Source organism: Sciurus carolinensis, assembly GCF_902686445.1.
Source record: "Sciurus carolinensis chromosome 14 unlocalized genomic scaffold, mSciCar1.2 SUPER_6_x, whole genome shotgun sequence".
In the NCBI taxonomy this organism is placed as follows: domain Eukaryota; kingdom Metazoa; phylum Chordata; class Mammalia; order Rodentia; family Sciuridae; genus Sciurus; species Sciurus carolinensis.
Genome location: NW_025920104.1, coordinates 701,488 through 708,046, shown reverse-complemented (window position 1 = coordinate 708,046; position 6,559 = coordinate 701,488).

The following is a 6,559-nucleotide window of genomic DNA, read 5'->3' as shown; positions in this document are numbered from 1 at the left end:
TCTGTCTCCAGAGAACACTTGATATGAGTGTCACCAGCCCTGGGGGAAGGTATCGGTGAACAGAGGCCAGGGCTCTGAAGGAGCAGAGCAAGGGTTGTCTGAGTCCTGAACAGAAAATGCTGCCAAATGGGAGAGGAAATAACCAGAGAGATGGAGCAGGATGCACTGCTGGCACATGAGGTCTGGCTGGCGGAGAACCTGGGCGGCATCCTGGGAGGGGCCGGCATCTTGAGAAGACACTGCAGGGACTGGCCGAGCAGGGATAGTCACATGTGGGAAGAAATTCATGTGAAGCAGGCAGAAGACTGACAGGCTCCCCTAAGCACCCTGGTGCCACTGCTCAGAAGACATGACGCGGACAGACCCCCATGAGAAGCCCAACTACCAAGGCAGATTCTGCCTAGCACAGGGTGGAATCCCCCGGCGCCTTCACCCACCTCTCAAGGCTGTGGTTGATTATCATATAGACTTCCTCATGAAGGGGGCCCTGTGCAGTGTTCAGCAGGCAGCCCTGGGGCACCAGGAGAAGGGTGCTCAGGGTCATCATTGTTCACTCAGGCCACCTCAGCAGGACCATGGCTTTCACCAGGTTCAGCACTTTATGTAGCAGAGTCTGGGAGGCAGGAAGGAATAGGCTACCAGCAAATTCAGTTTGACCTTTACCCAGGAGCTAGACATCTGAACTTCTCTCCTTCGGTAGGGGAGGCAAATCCACTGGCTGCAGGAAATTCCAGAAAATGGAAATGGAGATAGGAGGGGCCAGATGTGTTCTCTGGGTGTCCCACAGAAAGGTCATGATGGGCAGAGAGCAGGGTGGGGTGTACCATCAGCTGTCCCAGGAAGGCACCAGGATAATAATGAGCTGAGCCTTGTCCTCTCTGGACAGCCAAGAGTTGGCCAGGCAGGAAGTGGCCACTGGCAGTGTGCACCTCCACTACCCATGGCCCGCTGCCCCACTCCCCTTGGGAGGAGGAAACCTGGCTGGTCTTGTCCAGCTGGCAAGTGGACCTGGGACCCAACAGGTGCAGCAGAGACTCTCAGTAACATGGCTTGAAATTCTGGGGCACAGGCACCCTGCGCTCTGTGTGTGAAGCTCAGAAGAGGGGCAAGGAGGGGAATCTGGAGATGGCATCAGCCTCTTCAGGAATCCTCACCTGTAGTCAGAACCTCTGGAGTTCCAGTCCCAGGACAGCATATGCTGGTGCTGGTGAAGCAGGTTGAATTAGGGTCCTGCTGGTCACAGGCTTTCCTCCACTTTCTGGATCCCCAGGACCCCCAGCCATGCAAGAGAACTCCACTCTTTCCTCAAAGGGATCAGATTTCCTGAGGGCACTTCCTAGTTCACAGATCCGACAGACTCACTGCCCTTGGCTGTGCACCCAGAGGACAAAGGGGAGAATCCAGCTTCCAGGCTTGCTTTCCTCCATGGGCCCCTCCCTGCTCCCGACCAGACCCTTTTTCTCTGCCCTGGCACTCCTTGGGATGACTTGCTCTCCTCCAGTCTGGGCTCCAAAAGCAGGTCAGATGCCAGCTGTGAGATTCCAGTAATCTCTGTGGCTCTCTGGTAATCCTGGGACAGAGCAAAGGAGCAGAGGAGTGTGTGTGTGTGTGTGTGTGTGTGTGTGTGTGTGTCGCACTCCAGTGTCCAGTGTTCAGGGGACAGGGAAATGTGTGTGGACTCATAAGTATCTGTGAGGCATGTGTGTGAGCATGCACACTAGTTTCTGGGATCTGCTCCACCTGGCGCAGACAGACAGGCTCTGAAAACAGGAAGCAGGCAGGACTTAGAAATGCAACTGTCCCCCAGAAAGAAACAGCGAATTTCACCCTCCTCTTTCAATAATAGTAAAGCCTGAAAGGTCAAAGAGAAGGGGAAGTGCACAATGTTTTTTTTATTATGCTGGAAAATACTTTAAACAAGGTGTTTGAAAATCTGAACTTGGCCTACAGAAAAGGATCTGCATCTCTCAGTGATCCTCCAGCTGAAATCCCTGAGTCCTGCAGGGTGTGTTCTTTGGCAGACTGGAGACAGCATTGCTGTCAAAGAGCCACTCAGTTCCAAGTGGCATCACCAGAGGTCTGATTTAGAAGAAGCCCCTAGGAACTGGGTATTGCATTGATATGCGAACACTAATGATCCCCCATATGGTGAGGACGGGTCCCCGGGCTACTGGAATTGTAAGCAAGCTAGGCTGCAAGGTCCCTACTGATTCTTTTGAAGAAAGTGTAGCTTAGGACCCCTTTAGACTCTTGTGCCCTTAGAGTTCATACAGATGTGCCAACTCAGGAAAAGCACAGCAGACTATTGGCAGCTGTGCCTGGGAACTACCATGCCAGGAAGCAGCTCTGCCCAGCTCCGCCCCCCCTGGTCTGGATGGACAGCTGGGATCTTGAACTGTCCCAACCACAGGGTAGGAATCATGCCAGGCCCACTCTGTCAGAAGTGCGAGGATCCAGAAACATGCTATCTCGTGACTACTTCAAAGTACCTGAGTGCTGGGCAGAGTCTTCAGTCACACCGCCAACCCTGCACTCCTCCCCAGGGGAATATCAAGAAGCCCCTCCAATAAAGGAGGAAAAATTTTCAACATCCTGGATAGCCAACTGGGGTCATGGCCTTGGCAGAACAGACCCTGGAACTCCACCTGGTCACAGACCAGCCTCAGGGCTAGTTTCACCATTTGTTGCTTAAAGGGCAAGATTTCCAAGGCCCAGTACTGAGCAGTTACCTATATCAAATCAAACAGGTCATCTCTAAAATCCAATTGCTTTTAACATGAATTGCAGAAATAAGTGGTGAGTGGGAATGCAGCAGGATTGCCCTGGGTTGCTGCTCCTGCTTGACCCAGAACTTCTCCCCAGAAGACAAGATGGTGGGCACCTGTTGAGGGCTGACCATGTGCCAGGCAGGGCTACTAGTGCTTTCTGTCCTCCCCAGGAGGTGGGTGCTGTTACCATCCCCACTACTCAGAAGAGGCAGAGAGAGACCAAGAAAATCACAGAGGTCTTCCTGCTGGCTCACAGAGGCGCCACATTTCAAACCCTGGTTCTCTGGACCACAACCCATGCTAACTGCCTCCCAGGATGGAAATGCAGATACAAATGACCTTTTGAAGTCAAACAGGGGAAAGATAAACCCAGGATGCTTGACAGCATTGGAAGGGGCACCTTCCAGCCAGAGGCTGTCATTGGAATTAGACCATAGGGAAGACTGGATGGTTTGCAGAAGGCTGACTTTATTGTACAGATTCCTACTCTTTCAAAAACCCCCAAAGTTAGAGTAGAGAGAAGCGAGGAAGGTGGATGTAGCAGGCAGAAGGGGCATGCATGAGTGTGAACTGCCCCAAGCAAGCCAGGGAAGTAGGACAGTCCCCGACTTGACCCTCTTCCCCAGAGGTGGAAGGGAAAGTCACATTCTGGGTTTGCACTGGGGACACAGATGGCTGCCTTATAAGGCACTGGGAGCCTCCAGGGAGCCCTGCCCTCTGACCTGAGACACAGACTTGACTAGCCTCTCCTCAGGTTTACCTTAAGGAGCACACACCTGTCAGGTGCTAAGCTGGGGCCCCAGGAATCTGAGCGAGCACCAGGCAGCCCCATGCCCTTCCAGATACTAAGTCCCAGGGAAGTTGCGCACCCAGGCCTTCAGGCCCTCTTTCTGGTTGTGCACCCGCAGAGGGTCTTAGTGCTGTCACAGTGTCCTCTTAGCCCCAGCCCTGTATCCATGCTTGTCTGTGACAGTGACTCCCTGCTCCCTGCTGCACCATGACACTTCCCAGTACATGGGACAAGCACTGGCGTGCAAGCTGTTGGGTGAGTGACTGCTATAAAGACACCCAGGAGATGATACATGGAGCAGCCAGTGACAGCCATAGGAGTAATCGAGTCCTCAGTGAGCTCCAAGGAGCTAGTGCCCCTGTACCTTGTGATCTCACTTCATCTCCAATGGCTCTATGACAGGAAAGAAGTGAATTCCCCAAGTGCAAGAACTTAGCGGGCACCCACCCCCAACAACCAGATGCTTCTCAGGGGACTCTGGAACACCACATGGTCATTTTATTCACACATACAGCCAGGGCTTCCAGAAAAGGTGGCTCTATGTGACAGATGCCTCTCTACAAAGAACCATGGGATCTGGTTCACTGTGCACAGCACCCTCCTGAGATACTTCAATCCAGAGTAAAAAATGCACCATCATAACAACAGACAGACATTCAGTGGGACAAGACTGCCCATTGAGTGGACAGCAGGGCACACCAGACTTGCGGGGAGGTGCAAAGCAGCCCTGGGATCTCTTCCCCTGTGAGCAGATGTGTCCTGTGTGGCTAAGAACCATGTGCCTTAGAAAACAGGTGATCTTACCCTTCAGTGAGGGCAACCGTGCCTCCTTCCAAGGAGGGGGTGTCCTTCAGGGAATGCCCAGTGTGCATGAGAATGCCAAGGGCAACCACAGAACTGCAGCAGGGCTTTACCTGATCACTGTGCAGGCCAGCAGCCCTGTTGGGCTGGGACAGGTGCAGCATGCTTCAGGGCCACTCTGAACGCCTGCCCAGGTGCTGCAGGGGGTGCTGCCTGGGAAGGGCTCAGCAACCTCTGCAGGTGGCCAGGCTGTCCTCCAGGACCCCGAGGGGCCCCCTCTTTCTAACCCTGGTTGCTTCATAGGCTGTCACCACAACCCAGAGCTCTCTAAGGCCCTCCCTACATCTGCAGGGTTCCCTTGCCCACTATCCCAGTTCCCATGACCTCCAAAAGTTGACCCATCTGTCTGTGCCCTCTGCACATGCTGTCACCTCCACCAGGGACCCTGGGTCTCTCAACCCTTCTGCTGGCCAGCCCCACTCCATTGCTGGCTCTGGGCTGGAAGGTCATGTGGAGCAGAAAGCCCTGGCAATTCAGCCTGGGCCAGGTTCCTCTGTTAAGTCACCCCTAGAACCTCACTTCTTTTCTGCAGATTCACCCCAGTCTGCAATTACAGTTATTCATCAGACTACCTGTTTTTTGTCTTATTTATGGAGTTGCCAACATCTTCTGAGAGCAGGAATTATTGTCTGTGTTTGGTCTCAGGGGCACATTGGTGGGGTCAAGTCATGTTTGCATAAAGAAGAATTACTCAAAATATCTGGCACAGCAAGGACAAGACAAAGACCAGACCACAGTACATGGATGAAGTGGGGCATAGCTCTGAGGTGGAGCACTTGCCTAGCCCAGGCAAGGCCCAGGTTCATCTCAAGCACTGCAAGAAAATAAAAAGAAAGAAAGGAAGGAAGAAAAAGAGAACAAAACAATGTACAGACTAGCATTCATCTTTTTTTCCCTGTGAGATTAATCAAATACACTTACACCGAAGGGCAAGTGGACTATCTTGCTAAATGACAGACCATGTTTTGCTGTCAAAAGATTCAATAGGAAAAACTGTAAGTGGGACAACCACTCTTGGCTTTGGCCACCAGTCCCACCTTGGGTCTGCCCTTCAGTGGCAGGGTTCTTGGGTTCTGGTGGTGCCGTGCTGAGTCAGCCTCCCTCAAGAGGCAAGGCAGGTGCTCCAGGGACCTTGTGGAAAGAAGCATTAGTTTGTAAGTTAGACTGAAATCTCTGAAATCCCACCAAATTGTTCTCAGGCTCAAAAGTTTCCAACACCAACCTGATTCTAAATCAGTTATGACCACACTATTGTCTTCCTATAGCAACAGGGGCTTAAGGCAGCAGAAATACTCCTCACAGTTCTAACACTCAGAATCACCAGATGAGCTTACCTGGGTTGTTGTCAGAGTATCAGCAGTCACATGCCCTCCAGAGGTGCCAGCAGAGACCCCAGGAAGTGCTTCTAGACCACCTGGTGGAAGGTCCTTGTGGCAGGGGACAGAGTTCTACCATGGGCCCAGATCTCCACACCCCTCTCACCCCCTAGCATGGATTCAGGACTTGTGACTTGCTCCTAGACAAGAGAGGACACAGATAAGAGGACTCTGCTACCCAATCTGGGTTCCTCTATCTGGCAAAGGTGAGGAGTCACCACCCTGTGATTACTCCACTGTAGCAGACTGGAGAGAAGGTTCTTCTGCTGTCTTGAGGAAGCAAACTGCCCAGTTGTAGAGAGTCCACATGAGAGGGACTGTGGTGGCCCTCGGGAGCAGGGGCTCTGGCCTCATGACTTTTGGAATTGAATTGCAACAGCAGCTTGCAAGAGGACCCTGAGCCTCCAGTGACATCACAGCCCTGCAGACCCCTTGATTTCAGCCTGGTGGGACCTCGAGCAGAGGATCGGACATACTTATGTCCAGATTCCTGATCCACAGCAACCGTGAGATAACACACATGCACGCATCCTTCAAGCTACTAGAATGGCGCTGTTGTGCTATGCTGCAGTAGGAGATGAACACACTAGATTTGCAGTTTTTATCATCAGAGCTCAGTGGAGATGGGAGAAGCACACGTGCTCCAAATGAAGTCAACTGTGCCAAGTGCCAAAGAGCAAAGGACACCAGGGGGAAAACAGGGTGCATAAGTGCCACAACTCAGAGCCACCAAGTGGATCTATGTTCCCTGAAATAAATTGGGG